The 17,880-nt window shown below is 41.1% G+C and overlaps 1 protein-coding gene across 6 annotated transcripts in view; it reads left to right on the top strand.

The window, feature by feature from the left end:
• Positions 1-17,880, top strand: part of BTRC (beta-transducin repeat containing E3 ubiquitin protein ligase) — a 119,094-nt gene that overhangs the window by 63,024 nt on the left and 38,190 nt on the right. The window lies entirely within an intron of this gene.

Raw genomic sequence — 17,880 nt, 5'->3', positions numbered from 1 at the left:
CCTTTTGAATGGTTGTTAAAGGTGCCTTGTCCCTTCCAGGCCCGCTTTTGTATTGACCTTTAAGATAATTTCCCAGCTAAATCTTTGCTGGGAGTTTGCTGGTGAAATTTGGATGTTCCATTAGTTTTTTTCCTGTCGGAGAATTGGCCATCTTAAAAGTTTGTCATGGTGCTTGCAGGTGGTGTAGTGCTCGTAAACTGTGCTTGACATGCCAGGTTACCTCCAGTGGAGAAGCACTTCTGAGAGAAGCTACCAATCTTGGTACTTTATTATTGGTAATATTTAATAATGACACTTCCATTCTTAGCTTAAGACGACTGGTATCACACACTGCTTCCTAAGGTGCTTTATGATACAAAGTAGGTGAAACTCTTTGAGCAAGCTACCACAGCAGCTCTGACTGAATTATATCAGTGTACAGCATCAGTCTGATGCCATGAAGCAGCTCACAGCAAGCTAGCTAGAATAAGCCTATTCAACCCCATCTGCTTTATAGCATTTTGTTTGACCTGATCATCTTACTAAGGAGCAAGGATGTGCAATAACTACAGCTAATTTACGTGATGCCCCTTTTAACGGAAATGACATACTTTTAACATGCTAATGCCCCAAATAATACATTCTCCTAAAACTTTGTTTCAGTGGGATTATGGTTAGAGGTGTTGGGTAGGGCTCAAAGCAGGAATAGCAACACTTGTTTCAAGTTATTGAGGGTAAATTTGAACCATCACCCTGGAGATGATAAAGCATATGTTTTAAAGTATTGTGTCTCTATGCTGTAGGACAATCTGCCATCACACTACACACACGAAAAAACATATGTATACATGCATATATATACACGCACATTTTATATATACATGAAAAAAACATATGGGCTTTTCTGGAGGTATATTTCCCCTAGTACTAGCTTGCCTGGCTATTGTACTCCTTTCCTTTGCCTTCCCAGCTACAAACCAAAATGAAATAGGTTCTGAGAAAGCTTGTCTTTCAAATTCCAGAAGTACTGAAGCATTTATAAATCCAGTTAGCTAAATGCAGATGGCTCAGCGATGGCATAGGCAAATGGCACAACTGTTAAATGTTCCCTAGGTGAAGGGCTTAAATGGGATTTAAGGAGTTCAGAGGCCTTCTCCTAGCCTTACACACATGGTGAGTTTTATCCTCCATGATTTATGTGTCTTACAGCCTTGGACTTTAAAATGTTTTGTCAAGAGGGTGAATACTGGAAAGTATAACTGGGTTTTATTATCTACAACAGTTTTGGAAAAGGGGTTTACATATTTTTTTTTAAACTGTCATTGAAAGACAAAAAGGAGTACTTTGGAAATCATGATCTACCTTTTCTGATTTTGCAGTGCAGTATCAGCCCTGACTGGAAGCCACAGTCAGCATTGCAACATGCTTGTCAGAAGCATCAGTCAGTCCGCGAGGGACGATGTTTTTTCCGAAAACAGGATTTCTGATTCTGCACCTACTTGCAAAAAAGAAAATTGTGCTCTGTTAAGAGTGTATTAATGCTATTTGCTGATCGTGTGCTTGATCCTTCTAAAGTTTGTTCAAAGAATGATGTGCAGTTTCCCTTGGGGCCACATGCATCACTATTGAAATATCAAGTATCTTTTTTCAGACTGAAACACTGTCCATCCATCAAGCTCTCTGTGAAGGAATGCTTCTGTACAGGACAGTCAGGTGTAATTTACCAATCTAACAACTGGAATTCTTTCTAAAATGGAGGGAAAATAAGTTTTTTTAATAAACATATATGCATTTTCAAGTACAGACAGTAGCATAGGGCTGCTGTCATCTTTGACCACTCAAGGAAGCCTGAGTTTGTTAGGAAACCTTGTCTGCCTGGTTTTCTGTATAATGTTATGATGATTGTGCAGCCAGGTGCTCAGTGGCTTTTGTGAACCTATGGATTATCTAGTTTTAGTCAGGCATTTAAAAATAAAACTAGAATATCATGTTCTGATGAATATTTGTATTTTCTCCTTAGCCGTGCTTTTCTGGTATTTGTCCTCTGGAACGCCATTGATGGAACTTGGGCATATGTGGGTAGAAGCAAATAAGGAGCAGTAGAAATTGTTTCAAGTGTGCACATGTTTTGACTAAAGAGGTGGGATCTTGAATTAAAAATTATATATGGTGACGCACAGATGACACCTGTGTGATCTGTAACATCAGTCCTCTTCCATCCTCAGAAGTTTTTCCATTAATCTTTTGGCATCTTTTTGCCTATTGCATTTGAGTGATCAACAGGTCTGATGCATATTTTACCTAATGTTTTCAAAAAGGAAATACAATCTCTAATTGTGTTTTTATATACGTGTACACATACACACACACACATATAATCCTCCTGCTTGTCTCTATAGAAACAAAAAAATGGCTGTGAGAGGATTTCTGTTTGTGATACTACTGGTGTGCAATCACAAGTGGACAGCTTTCTCAGGAGTTGGTGCTAGGTGCTTAAATAAGGTAGAAATGTAGCATGAACCTGAGCTCCAAAGACAGGGTGTTTGGTTTTAATGAGGCTTATTGAAATCTGGCCAAACGAGCATCTGTTCCTATTGTTTGTTCCATATTTTGTAAGCTAGTATCTTCAGGCCAGATAATGGTGTTGGTGTGTGCTTCATCCTCAATTAGAGAGGAGCACAGTTAAAAATCCCCTGGCATCTGGTATGTCACTAGGATTCTTGTGATGCTCCTGGGTGTGCAAACAAGTTTCTCTTTTATTCTGCATCCAGAACCACTTACTTTCTGTGGTGACCTTCACACTTTCTATTTGCTTTGCAGTGGGGGATGCTCTGATGTGTCTCCTCCAGTCTCCTTGGCTAAGTTGTTGGTTTAATGTATTATATGTATATTCCTATTTTTCAGACAGAGGTCTTACCTTTTCACCCTTTCATAATGTGGGCTGTATTAGATTTGAGTTTTGCTGTTCACTTGGAGTCCGTGAGATTTTGCATTTCCCTTGATCATGGAAATATCCTTCTGATTCAAAGTGCTCTTTTCTTTCCCAGCAAGAGGCTGGCGTACAGCTGATCTCACAGAGTTCTACAGTCAATACCCATTTCCTGGATTCATTAGATAGGTCTTTACTGTTTATTAACTCCTGCAGTCATTTCCAATTCATCTGTATCTGCTACATAAAGAAGTGTTCTCAGTTTCATTTTGCACATTGATTCTTTCCTATGTGTGCCAGAGATAGGCACCCTATGGCATACCTGCCAGAGACAGCACAAAGACACCTTCTAAATGACATACAGCATCCCCAGGTTTCTACTTAGTTCTGAACTCAGCAGCAGCTGGGAGAAGTTCTCTGCCTCTTATCTTTTTCTGAGATAAGTGAAATTGGAGGAAGAAAAACGCAACCAAGCACACTGTCCTTGAAAAAATAGACTTCTGTTTCAGGCCACTCCTTGCTACCCACACGATATAACTGGTCCTGCTTTTTAAAGTCCCAGCAAACTAAGGGGCTTCTTAGGGTCTTTTAAGCATGTTATATCTTCTAGGGTATCTTTAGTTGCTGCATCATACATTTAAATGTGCATGCTGCAGTGGTTACAGTATTTGAACTAGGAAACTAGAAGGGGTTCATACCCTTTATTTTAGCACTGTGATTTTATTCTCTGTGGCCATGATGGCTTTTCTTGGTCCTCTTGAAGAAGTGAGCTGAATAATACTCTCCTTGCAGAAATGTTGTGAAGTTTAACTGTATGATGATTTTTTGACCCTTGGATGAAAAGTCCTACTTAAGGATGTAGTAATGTTCTGCCTGCTCAGCAAGCTGTTTGTAGCGTACAATGGGACAGAGCCATGTTCTGCTCAATTCTGGAAACACAGAAGAGGCCTTGGCACTTCAGGTATGCCATGTGAAATTTTCTTTCAAAGATGCATAGTATTATTTAGCTATAGCTACACATTTTACATTCAAGGATGATTCAGCTAAAGCAAGGAGTAGGGGAAATAGCTGGTAATTGAAATCTACCTTCCTTTGTCAGTTCTTTCTGCATCGCTACTTCCAAATTTTTAGAATAAAAATAGTCTGCACAATAATAACATTGAGCTCAGAATTTTTATATGAATTCAAAGGAGAAACCACGAGTACCCTTTAATAAACAAACATTTCGGGTTCCAGGCTGGATGTTCCAGTTGGCAGTAGGACAAATTGAGCTGAAGAGTGTCCCACTTGTACTCTCAACTCCCTTTATGTCACAGATTGATGGCTCCTCTTTCCTGAGAGTGTCCCTGCATTTACTTTGCATGAACAACACAACCATCTCAGAATTCTGCTGTGATATACCACTGAGTCGGTATATCTTCAGATAATGTGTAGTTTTCCAGAACTTTTGAAGCCTTTCCAGTTCTTGAGATGGAAATTAGAGCAATTTAATAATGAACAAATATTATTTGACTAGCTACATTCAGTTTCCTGATACTCTTTCCACTGTTTTAATGAGAAAGTATGTTTCTCCAGACTTCAATTTTTAGTATTAATCTTCTGTGTAATGATGCAGAGGGGCTGTTAGTGGACATGCTTCCAGCTCCAAACCCCTCAGCTGCAATGTCCCCTTTTGTGGCTTGGTATACCTTTCTCTGGGACAACAGTTTTTGAGGCTGTTGCAAACCGGATAAATGCTACCTCAGGCACTGGCTAACAGAGGTTTAAGCATGTCATTTTACCCTTCTGTTGTAGGTGTCCTCCCTGTAAAAGGGGTCATGTGAATGGCGGGTATTGCAGGGACATTACTGGGATTAGTTAATGTTCAAAAGGTGCATTGAAACTGTGAATACTTAGTATTTAGACAGCACAAGTAGAAAACAACATCGGAGGCTTATACAGAAGCTTTGACCTACTGATGATCTTCCTTCTGTAGCAATAGGTCTACTTTTATCTTAATTGTGAGCTTCTCATTTTTTATTTTTTTTTTTAGGTCAAGACAATCTTTATGCTTTAGCTTCCCCTTGGTCTAATAACCTCTTTGCAAATGACTGAGAAAGAAATGTGATATTCCTGCTCCCCCCACCCCACTCCACCATACACATTCTCCAGATTTTGATAGACTTGTTTTATTTATTTCCAAAATTATATCCGCAGGAAACAAGCTGTTTAAATTCAGATTATGCTGAAGCAAAATGGTCCTGGTATGAGAAGCAACGTGCTGTTTTATGAGCGCAGAGTCCCTTTTCTCATAACTGATTGATAGTAAATATTTTCCTGAAGAATTATTGCCAACCATGAACAGTGCAACTGTTTCACTTTTTTTCCGTGCTACTTGCTGTACCAGCCATTGTCTGTAATTAAGATCTACAATTCACAATGCAGACGTTTGCACTTCCTCTGGGTCTGAGCTATTTATAAGGCATTTCAGCTGTTCAGAGTTTCTTTTGAGTGTTAAACTACATGTAAACAGGCTTCTTTAGTCCTCAGTTAGGCAAGCACTGTGGAGTTGTTGTCATTTCTGCTTCTCTTACCACCCAAAATGACTTTGCATGTCAATGAAGCCATGAATTAAAAAATAATTACTCTTGGGTTTTTTTAAGTGCAAAAGAGACTTTGAAGAAAGAGTAATGTAATAGTGAACTCATAAACTGATTTACAGCTGAGTGTCTCTAAGTGTGTTCTGGAGATCAGTTCTCAAAGCTCTGCAGTAAGGACGGTTGATCAGGTGATAGGCAGAATCTTGATATGAAGAATCATTTCCAAAGTTCAGTCAACTTGATGGAGATGTTTCTACTTTTTGGAGCCCTGGGTTTGGAATCTTGAGAAAGCAAATTGTGCTACCTGTGAAGGTGAGTTCATTAAATACTGGAAGGGCTCCCACACAGATTTTAGAAACTCCTTCTCAGGTTTGACTGGTTATAAGGAAAAACTTTTTCGCGGTGATGGCAGTCAAATGGAACAGGCACTGCAGCCTCCACCCTCAGAGGTTTTCAAGACTAGGCTAGGTGAAGCCCTGAGCTACCTGGTCTGGCCTCATAACTTACCCTGCTTTGAGCCAGGAGGTTGGGCTGGAGAACTGAGGTCCGTTCTGAACTGAATCATCCTGGGGTCCTCCCAGTGTACAAGCAGTGAAGATGTAATAGAAATCTTTTAACATTTACTACTTGACCTGGCATCCTTAATCAAAATTCCCCTGCACTTGTATTCTGTGTAGTGTCACATGCTGTAGTTCCACCCCAAGTGTTTGTTGGTTTGGTGATTGATACTCTGCATAAAGAATTACAGCCTTGAGGTCTTCATTCATGTCCTGTCATGTTAAGCTTGTAAGGAGTGTTCACCAGGGTAAGAGTTATGAAACAATCTGCACTTGCACTTATGAAGTGCTTTGGAATCTTTTTTGCTGGAATTGTGAAACAGTTTACAATCCAAATCATTCATGGCCTTAGTGGTAAATTGTGGCAAACATGAAGAGAAGCATTGCTTCTTAAGTAGTCACCTGCAGTGGCAGCTCCCTCAGATGGTAGAGAATACAAATACCATTAACATGATGTTAACTAGATATGTTTTCAGTATTTTTTCAAATGCAAGAATTGGAAAAGTTGTTTGAAATATAAGTCCTGTTTTTGCACTAAAGCTTGTGGTGTGAAATGCTGGAATAATCATTTCATAGTGTAGCCCACTGCAGGGAAGCCATTGGTGTGGCCAAGTGTCACAGTTCAGAAGGTAGAGTGAGTTCTGAGGCTAGCCTAGCAAGAGAGCTGCTAAAAATGAGCCCGTTTTTGTAGAGCCATGGGAGTTAACGTGGGGTAGGCTCCAACGTCTTTGCTCTTGGAGCGGACAGGGGAGGGGAAATAGTGTGGAGTGAGTTCATCGTCAGGCGTGTACTGCAGCATTGCCCACTGATGCATGCCGGATCACCCGCACGCAGAGATCACATGGCTCCTCCAAAAGTCAAACGATCAATTCGCCTCGTTTTGGCTCTGTACTTAATGCACAAACAGTGCGATCTGCAGGGCTGTAATTGCATTGTTAGGGCCAAGGAACAAGCCTGTGCCTTTTCAGCAGACAGCTGGCAGGGAAAGAGGCATGTTGTTAGGAAAGAGAGAGGCAAGGCAAATAAAATTACTGCTAACGCTCAGAGATCGGCAGGAGTCCTACTTGCCTAATCTTACCGGTGGGAGCAAGCGGCTGTTGTAATCCAATTATAGCAGCATAAGCAATTTGTTAGACACTCCGCATAATGTAACAATTTCCCAATAAACTCTGACTTGTAATAACGTCGGCAAGAGCCCACATAAATCTGCCCGAATGGTGGGGGCTGGAGTGTTCGGCTGGGGGCTTGTAATTTGTGCCATCAGCACGTTTTGTGGAGTGTGGTGTGGTGCAGTCTTTCAGTGCAGGAATTTTAAGGAGAAAAGCATGGCACGCCCCTCCAAGAGAAAACCATTAGCAAGGGTCAAAAGAGATACCAAACAAAGCTGGGAGGTGGCTTTTCTAGGACGGAGGCAAAATCAACCCCCAAATGCAAGGCTGGAGCTGATGAGGATTTAAAAATATTAAAAAGCAGTAATGAAAATTGTAGCGTTTTCAATTACAGCAGGAGGAGGAGGGGGAACTAGAATTACATCTGTTTTGGAGGGGAAGGGAGGAGAATACCCTTCCTTATGTTTAAGCTGTTTAAATATTAAAAAAGCTCAAGAACTGAAAGGAATGCTCTGTGCTTACAAGACAGAGAAGCCACGGATCCTGTCCCAGGCAATTCATAATCCACAAAGGGAAAAATTAAACCTTTTCTGGTATCCAGTTACTCTCCCGTTGTCTTTCTTGCAGCTCCTAGCTGGCTTCATGCATATTGGCACAGCATCTTGATGATGTGTCTGAGAGATAAAACGTAGGTCTAGGACCATTCACTTTGAGCGTACCCCAGTGAATTTAACTTTTTTGGCACAATGATGAATGTCCCCTCTGGTTCATGCAGATCTACACAAAGAACTAATCTAATTTAGATATTATTTAAAAGTAAAATCAGTCTGCTGCGCTTTGCCTGTCACTCTTAGAGCATATTGCAAGTTACAGCATCGTAGATGCCAGTTTAAGGTTTATGTTTAGCAAGATTTAAGATATCATATTTCTGTTAATCCCTCTATTTAGCATTTCCCTTTGCTAAGATGCAGATAGGCAGCAGGCAAAATAACGTAGGTCCTTTTATATACAGCATAGAGACTGTCAGAGGTCCAGGATTTTCGATGTAGTTCTTACCACTGCTGCGGTGTAAAAATGCCTGACTTCATACCGCTAACAATACTTTATTCATTTCTTTGCTATGGGATCCTGTGAGGCTTCAGTGTGGAGTGACATTTCTGCTCTGACTCATTCTCAAGTTGTGGCAGCACAATGTCTTTTTGTAGGGGAAAAAATAGTTGCCAGCCGTACAGAACAGTTTGCCTTATCGTTTGGAGTTCCTGCTCTCAGTCTCTGTGTTTTGATGCTGGGCTATGCAGGCTCCTATGCTTAGCAAAAAGAATAAAACCAAACCCAAAACTAAATTGTTGACCGTGTACATACAGCTCACACAATTATGCCTTACTGTGTTTGCCTTTACGGTAGTACCGTATTTTGTGTGTTTTTGGGGTGTATTTACATATTCCTGCCATATTAGTACTGAGATGATTTTCGTTTGAACTGTAAAATAGTAGCTGAGATGTGCAGGCAGGCTGCCGTGTGGATAATGCTGCATATTTTGCCCTTCTTTATGTGGAAGTCATGCCTCCATTGTTCTTAATTTTCGTTGTCTGCCAGTGTATCAAGATAACAGGCTGAGACGGCAAGCGTTTCCAAAAGTATCCTAACAAATATTTTCTTTCAACATAAATACGCCTTAAAAACTGTGTTTAAAGAGGGCAGGTATTATCTTAGTTTACTGGAGCTGCATCAATAAACTGCAGTGCTTCTAATAAAGCCACTCAGTGTCTGGGTTTAACTAATGGCTGATTTTCACGGCTTTGACAGTGAGCTGTGTGCGTTATTTTCTCCTGATATTGTAAAAATAATGAGAGCAAATTAGAACAATCAGTTTACCCAGATAGCTGCTGATTGGAGGTGATGGGCAATATGGCAGCGGGTAATCCATCTTCGGGCTCCTGTCACATTAACTTCAGCAGTGTGGAAAAGATCAGGCGGAGCGAGCAGGAATCCTGCCCAATCAGAAAGCTGAAATTAATGAGAAGAGCATTGTTCTGTGATCAACCTTTTAATTAGCAAGAGTGGAGATGGAGGGAGTGATGAAGCTGGCAGCACAGCTGCACAATGCTGGGCATGTTTTCGGTGAGGGGGAGGAAAAACATGGGTTTTAAATTACCTCTTCTGTGCTCCCTGTACACCGGCAGTGTGTCTTCATTCTAAACCTCTTAAAAGATCTTAATAAACAGCCGCATCCAGGTTAATATTGCAAACGTGGCTGTTACTAATGAGTAGTTTCAAAGTAGGTCCTTTCGGGGGTCATTTAGGAAAATGTTGATCACTGTTTACAAAAAAGAGAGAGAGAGAGACAGGGTTTGGTGTTGGATTTAAAGTTTCACTGTATCAAGGAAAGAAGAGGAGGGAGATGGATAAAATTAGAGTAAGGGACTGCCTGTTTTATTACTCCCCTCCTTATTTAGTGTATGTTTGAAATAAGATTCCTTGGCATATATTTGAAATGAGACTCCTCAGTTAAAAATACTACGCGTGCCATGTGGCTTTCAGCAGAAAAAAAACAGGAGAGATCAAATACTGTGATGATTTCCTAATGCTCCTTTTTGGTTTTTTGTTTGTTTGGGTTTTTTTTGTCAATGCGGGTTTTTTTGCACCAATATTTTTCAGTTTAGTTACTTACCAACAAGAAATTATAATTTGAAATATTTGGCTGCTGTAATTGCTAAGAAGATTGACTTGATCTTTTCTTTTTTCCTAGTGGTTTGGTAAAATCACAATTTTCTCAAGCACATTCTAAAAATAGACACTGGAATTAATGACTGTCAGACCTGAATACCAGTCTTAGGAAAACTGGTATTTTTGTTAAAAGGAAAAAAATAATGTGGGGAAAGGAGTGATATTGGGGGCGATTTCTGGGAAGGAAAGTAAGAAATGTTATGAAATAATATTAATGTCTGCAGTGCAGGGGAGTCCAGCTACTTCTGATTAACACGGTTCCTGTTCTTCCTTCCCTGCTCTGTGCATTGTGTTTTTCAGGCATATCTTTTCTCCTTCCCCATAATTCCCACAGAAGTTTTAACGATTGAAGAGTGAGGCTCCGTCGTTCTGCACACAGGGTCCATGCTGGTTTTCTTTCATTTCTTAAATCAGGACACAGGCTCTCTTCACTTCTAGGTATCCCACTTTCTGATACTGAAAAGCAAGTAAAATCTTACCAGTTTGCAAGAGGAGCCAAAAATCAGCACACTGCACCCAGCAAACTGTACAGGCTGTTTGTGTAGCTCTGCTGTAAGCTCGCACACACCCGTCAACTCGCATTGCTTGCTTTTAGGTAGGTAGCAGTAAACAGATGTGCTAGAAAGGAAAGCTTGCATAAGTGAGGTTGGTTTCTTCGGTTTTTAGTTCTAGGCAGATCTCACCATCTTTGCTTCCTGTAGTATTTTGATCTTTCTTACTTTTTAACAGTGATGTAACCTCTCTCTCCCTCCTTTAAAAATGAGGGGGCTTTGTATGAGTTCGGTGATATCCATGTAGTTTTTAGAGCTTTAAACACATTGCATCTCTGTAAAAAAGTTAACCTAGTAAATCACAGACCTTTTGTACTATCTAAACCAGCTGTATTTCTAATACAGTGATGAGTGGGGCTTGCAGTTCTGCTTGTAAAGGTTGTCTAATTAATTTTCCTTTATAAGAAATGGTTTCAATTTTTTATAACTTTGCAACTATTTAACCCTTTGAAGTAAAATTTGATTTTGGTCTCAATCTGATTCCCCTCCACTTCCTGCAGCCTGAGGCAGAAATAAAGTTTGGTGTGTGGGATGAACAGTATTCACTTAATGAACAGCTGTCAATATTTTATTTTATTTGTGGTGTTTGTTCTGTGCCCTGAGCTGTGTTTATTGCATGCCTTTCAAGCCCTGGTCAGAATATGGAAATACAAACTTCCTGCTGGGTGTTTCCCCTGTAGTTCAAGTGCTTCACAAACTTTAATTAATCCTTCCAGTGTTTCTTGGGGCAAGGGCTGGGCTCACAAGAGTCCCTTTTTTGTGGAGAAGTTCAAAAGTTACTTTCACTCCTGAAATCTAGGGAGGAGATAGTTTATAGTAAGCAACAAGGTCTCACAGGAGGAATATTAGATTAGGAATTATAGCTCCAGATTCTGAGACATCTTTTGTCTTTGTCATATTCTGCTTTTCCATCTCAGCTCTTCTGTCTGTAAAAGGGGACAATGCTGTTTAACGTTGCCTTATTAGACGTTTGGGGATCTGGAAACATGGTATCAGTTGTACTTAGGTATTATTTTTGTTTATATACACCTAATGATGATTTGGGCTCTGTTGCTCTGGCACCTTCTCTCTCCCCAGGTCTGTCTGCATTTTTAAAAGCCTGTGTTAGACATGCATCTTGGGAATGATGCACTTGCCAATGGTTGCAGTCAAATTTGCAATCAAATATGATCCTTATGGGAGTCAAGGGGAAACTCTAAGAAAAAGCGGACACTTTCTAAGCCAAACATGCTTGTTGTTGTTGCATAAAACACCAAAAGCTCTCAAAGCCTTTTGTTCTCCTTTAATAAAACACAAAACCTGGTAAATTATTCCACAGCTGCTTAAATCAGTTTGTCAGTTCCCAGAGAGATTCCCTTGTGGGCTGAAACCACATAGTAAATTCTTGCCCAAAAGTAATCTTACTGCAAAAGAATAACAGGAAAGACGCAAAGTGTTGCAGAATTCACCTTAAGTATGGAGCCAGTACCGTGACTCTGTAATGGGATGTCCCAGCATGGGGTGTAATATCATAAATAGTGTAAATACACCACATGTGACTTAATAAGCAGCCTAAGGATTGTTAATGTTTACATACATGTTAAAATGAACATAGAGATAATCTTAATTCTTTTTTAACCTAATAAAATAATTTTGTTCTAGCTCCTGGCTGGGTTTTGCAAATGGATGATTTTATCAGTGCTAGTAGTTCTTGGCTGTTTTTTAGATCCTGTTTTCTGTTAATGTAATTTAAAATGTTTCACATCTTTTTCACATTCAGTTGTCTGTATTTTGCAGTTTATCTGTGCAGTTTTCCTGCCTCTCTCTTCTCCCTGCCCATATGCAGCTCTCCCTGTTTTGGCCTCTTCATTTGAGAGCTGCTTCAACACTGGGGGACATTTGCTGGGTGAAAAGTCATTCTTTGGGGTGTTTTTCTTCACCTTTTTTGCTTGATCTCTCTGAAGTTTTTCTCTACCATCTTTCAGGATCAGAGCTGTGTATAGGGTATTACTACTTAGTGTCTTCTCCTTGAGGCTCAGTCAGCTTAATCATAGAATCATAGAATCGTTAAGGTTGGAGAAGACCCTTAAGATCATCGAGTCCAACCGCTAACCTAGCACTGCCAAGTCCACCACTAAACCGTATCCTCAAGCACCACATCTACCCTTCTTTTAAATACCTCCAGGGATGGAGACTCAACCACCTCCCTGGGCAGCCTGTTCCAATGCTTGACAACCCTTTCGGTGAAGAAGTTTTTCCTAATATCCAACCTAAACTTCCCCTGGCGCAGCTTGAAGGCCATTTCCTCTTGTCCTTTGATTATTACAAGGGAGAAGAGACCAACCCCTGCCTTGCTACAGCCTCCTTTCAGGTAGTTGTAGAGAGCGATAAGGTCTCCCCTCAGCCTCCTCTTCTCCAGACTAAACAACCCCAGCTCCCTCGGCCGCTTCTCATAAGACTTGTTCTCTAGACCCTTCATCAACTTCGTTGCCCTTCTTTGGACACGGTCCAGCACCTCGATGTCCTTCTTGTAGTGAGGGGCCCGAAACTGCACACAGTACTCAAGGTGCGGCCTCACCAGTGTCAAATACAGGGGCACTATCACCTCCCTGCTCCTGCTGGCCACACTATTCCTGATACAACCCGGATGCCATTGGCCACCTTGGCCACCTGGGCACTGCTGGCTCATGCCCAGCCGGCTGTCAGCCAGCACCCCCAGGTCCTTTTCCTCCAGGCAGCTCTCCAGCCACTCCTCCCCAAGCCTGTAGCGTTGCATGGGGTTGTTGTGACCCAAGTGCAGGACCCAGCACTTGGCCTTGTTGAATCTCATACTGTTGGCTCTGGCCCAACGATCCAGCCTGTCCAGGTCCCTCTGTAGGGCCTTCCTACCCTCCAGCAGATTGACACTTCCACCCAGCTTGGTGTCATCTGCAAACTTACTGAGGGTGCACTCAATCCCCTCATCCAGATCAACAATGAAGATACTGAACAGGACCGGCCCCAACACTGAGCCCTGGGGAACCCGACTTGTGACCGGCCGCCAACCGGATTTGACTCAGTGTAACTCTGCAACACCCTGCCAAGTAACCACATAGTACTTCAGGAGAACAAGGTGTGTCTTAGCCAGGCTCAGACCAAAACCTGAGGAGAACCAGGAGTGAAAGTTGTCATTTAGCTCTACTGTCAGTCTAGTCTTCTGCTTTAACTGCAAGTTCATCGTTCTTTTCACAGGGGTATGTGCTCGCCCTCTGGACTTCCACTGATTTTTATCACAAGTTCAATAACCATCACCTCTTCATCAAACTCTCTCTAAAATATTCCTCATATGAATGTAACTTTCTGAACATCAGGACGGACACAAAAGGGATCCCACAGCAGTATGCCTACTTCTTTAAAGTTAATGATGACCTGAGGCCACCACAAAAGCTTTGATACACAGCTGGGTTCTCAGACTATGCTGTGTGTGCTCTGAGGAGGATACAGCCATATTGGCTTCTGTGATCTAAAGAGATCCTCACCCAGCTAGGACTCCTCTCTAGAGAGGCGGCTCTCATCTTTGAGTACACTACCCAGAATCCCTGCACAAACTGCTGCAGGGCATACTGCTGCAGGACAAGTCATAGGGACAAGCCAGCCTAGTTCTGGATCTAATAAAGAAAATCATTGAGTAATTAGAGCCTATACAGGAAGAAGTTTTCCCAGAACTCTTCCCTTTCTTTCACCCTGCCCTGTAGCTTTCAAAGAGCTCCCACAACCTCAATAAACACATTGCTAGAAACAAATGCTCAGGCAACAAAGCACACACCAGACCATGTTTAAGTAACGAAAGTTCCCAAAGCGTTTCCCCTGTGCTGGCCCCACACAAAATGTTAGGCTCCATGGATCCTATACCTGTGCACTTCCTAGAATAGATATGCTTTGTCCGGCACACCAAAAGCCTTCCTGAATACTGTTGGTGAAGCCCAAACTAAGCCTGTTTGTACTATGTGTTAGAATTTTCCTACCTCTAGGTAAACTCTATTTTACTTTTTCAATTATCCATATCTTTCTCTGCACTGTGAGGGCGAGCAGACTGTCTAGCTGTTGACAGAACAACAGCAGCATTTCCTTTAAAATATACCCTGCCCCTGCACCCCTCCCCCCCAACCAGGTTAAACTGGGTCACAATTTTCAGACTCAGTTTAACATAGAAGATTTTTTTTGTGTGTTTGAAAAAATAATAGCAAGTCGCATATATCTAAAGGGTTTGTATGGGTTTTTTCAGCCGTATAATCAATATTACTATTCCCCAGAAATCCTTCCTTGCTTAAAAATTACAGTAGTATCTTTTTGTAGGTGAAATACTTCAAAGTTTGGAAGAGTCAAAGTTTTCACTTGATTTTCACTATCCCTTTTTCATATACACAGTATGAGTCAATGTGATACATGGTAACTTTGTTTCTCAAGTAATGCAACATGGTATCTGATCTATAAAATGTAAGTACATTAAACTTTTTGTAAGTTTACCTGTTAAGGTTTTAATAGCTAAACAGTTATTTATAAGCCATTGCAGAATGTAACTTGTCTCTAGAGAGATTATAAAATCTTAGCGGTACTAATGAAATCAATACATATATTAAAGTACTAGTCCCTAAAATATTTCTTGTATTTCACATGAAGGTGGGGTCAGAGAAATGTGGATTTATAGGTTGCATAAATAAGTCACCAGTTGGGAAGTGGGAGCAGTACTGTTGAGTCTGCAGTCTCACATCCTACAATAGTGTTTAATGGAATAAAATACTTCTCATTGGAGAACTTGATGTCTCACCCTTGGTTTACTTCCAAATATGTAACCGTCTTTACCTTCATTTCTGACCATTCGTCATCATAGTAACTTCTTTAGATCAAGTGCTGACACTTAGAATTCCTTCTGATATGAAAGACCAGATCAACAGGCTTCAAATCCTGTCCTCAAGTGGAGACACATTTACCTTCAGTTTCCTGATACTGAGCTAAAGAACCCTTCATCTTATGTTGGGCCTCAAATGGCTCAACATAAATTGTCTGTAGGTCAGACACTTGCCTCCATCATTCTGTCTCTCAAAGTGGATCACCATCGAATGGCAGGACAAGTTTTGATCCTTCTGGTCATAAGAATTGATTTGGCGTCCTACCAGGCTCCAGATGGTACCTGTCTTGAGTTTTTGCTCTTCACGGTCCCAAGAATGGCAGATACTCACTGCAACCTGTACCCAGATAAATGGTCTGTTAAAGGTAGAAGCTAGCAGAGGAAAGCAACAGTGTTGAAATCAGCCACGTATCTTTTCTTCTAATTATGGAGATGATGATTGTTCTTAGGGACAATAGAGTTCATAGTCACAGCAGCTGACTGCCCAGCAGGTCACAGCCTGATCTTCCCAGTCAGTGGTAAGTGACTTGAAGGTAACTCCTCCAGCAAAAGTGCCTCCATACCAGGGACTCTTAAGGTGACGTGCGCTCCTAACATCCAGATTTTATCCTCATCTAACATCCAGACATCGCATGAATGAACAGCTTAAAGATTTGCCCCAGATCCGATGAGAGTGAAGGCAGTGAAGGTATGAAAGGAAATATTCTCTGTTACTATGTAATACATTTGTTATAAATGCATATGAGACCATGAGGGGTATCCTGTTGAACCAACTACAGACACAGTAAATATAGCCTCAGGGCAGTCGGAAGTTACCTATGAGTCACCTGGAGCTGAGACAGATGGATAAAACCATACCAGAATAAATAGTGTTCCTGTGTGTGATGTGCAACTCAGCAGTTCAGCACCTAGTGGAAGGGTGTAGGTTGTACATGTCATAAATCTTGGCTATGCTCAAGCTCACTGCGCACATGCCAGACTGAAAATTGACAGCTCTTTTTCAGGGTGAAGCAGTCGCCCATTCCCACAGGGGAATGAAGCCCTACCTTTGTATGTTTCACAGAGTGGAGCCCACAGTCCCATTAATGCTCTCTACTCATTGAAAGTCAGCTTGTTCAGTTACCAGCCAACAAGTTTGCAGCTGTGCCCTCTTAGGTATACTCTGAGCTATAAGGTGAGGAATGTCCTCTTGCAGAACAAGGCATTGCCTGGTTTGTGTCATTCTGCCGTCTGGGACCTTGCAGGTCGCTGGTTCCAGCCTCTTGCTATTGCAGATACTACTTTGTCCCTTTAGTGACCTGAGTTTCATCTTACAACAACTAAAAGGTTGGTCTGAGGTCTTTTTTCCATTCTGTTTCCATCAGAAAATTATTCCAGGACCTAATTGTTCTAATGACTGGAAATCCTCTCCGAGTTTCTAAGCTAGCTTATTCAGGGAAAGATTGTACCACTGGTTCTTCGGCTTATTTCTTCCTTTTGTTGTAATAGTTCCTCTTACCTTTATGGTGTTTATCCGGATATATATTTTTAGAGAGCAGTCATATCCTCTTTGTTTTATTAGGGTAAATTGAATGGTCCTTGGGAATTGGCTTAGTTTAAGAAATGAGGGAAGAGAAACAGTGAAGATGTTTGAGCAGTTGTGGTTGAGGAGTTTGTTTTCTAGGAGGAATTTATTTATGTTTACTTTTCTGATCCCTCTCTCTTACACAGAGATCGTCAAATTATTGCCCTAAACTGTACTGCAGCTATTAATAGTCATATGTACATGTAAAGATGGTAAAGATGCAATTCTTCTGACTGATGCAAAGCTTATGGTTTAACTGTCACATTAAGGCAGTGACAGAACCTGCAATAATTCTGAAAGGAAAAGGAAGCTTGGACAAATGACTGCATGCTCCTCCTTGCTATTGTCAAGTATCCTGGTCCCTTTGTTCTCTTGGAACATTGTTCTGCCCTTTGCAGTACTCGGCGAGTACTACTGCTTGACTGGTTTAGGTCTCACCAGTAGTCGCTGCCATTAATTAGCAGATTTTAAAATTTACAGTTTTCTCAGAGGGAACCTGGAATGGGAAATAACTCATGTTGTGCAGTAAAAGAAACCGTTCCATATTTCCCATCATGTGTATTTAACACAACCTGTAATTTACAAAAATAGATTTAAATTAGTCTGCCTGTGTAAGCTCATATCCCAGATAACTTCAACAAGGCAGGCAGTCACTTGTTGCGTGTGACTGATGGCTTAGTTGAGGCTACAGCTTGGAGACAGACAGCAGTACTCACTGTATACATTGCTGAACCTTAGTTGTTGAGGAAAATTAAAAATGAGCAACCAAGTAGTTGATCCTGCAGACCTGAAAAAGAGTATTCAAAGTAACTGCAATTACTTATTTTACCATAATAGTGAATCTTGACCTGTTCAGCTCAGAGTATTTTGAAATTAGGGAATGAAATGGGCACTGTATGTAGCCAGACTGTTTGTGTCCAACAGGCAAACTTGCCTTCATGATGCCCTGAATTTGTGAAATATGATAGGTCTGTGCTAATTGTGTGCACAGGCTTAGATTTAACTGTCTTCTCGTACT

This window comes from Phalacrocorax carbo, chromosome 12, assembly GCF_963921805.1.
Source record: "Phalacrocorax carbo chromosome 12, bPhaCar2.1, whole genome shotgun sequence".
Lineage (NCBI taxonomy): Eukaryota > Metazoa > Chordata > Aves > Suliformes > Phalacrocoracidae > Phalacrocorax > Phalacrocorax carbo.
The sequence above is the reverse complement of the archived record's forward strand: the minus strand, read 5'-3'. Positions and strand labels throughout refer to the sequence as shown.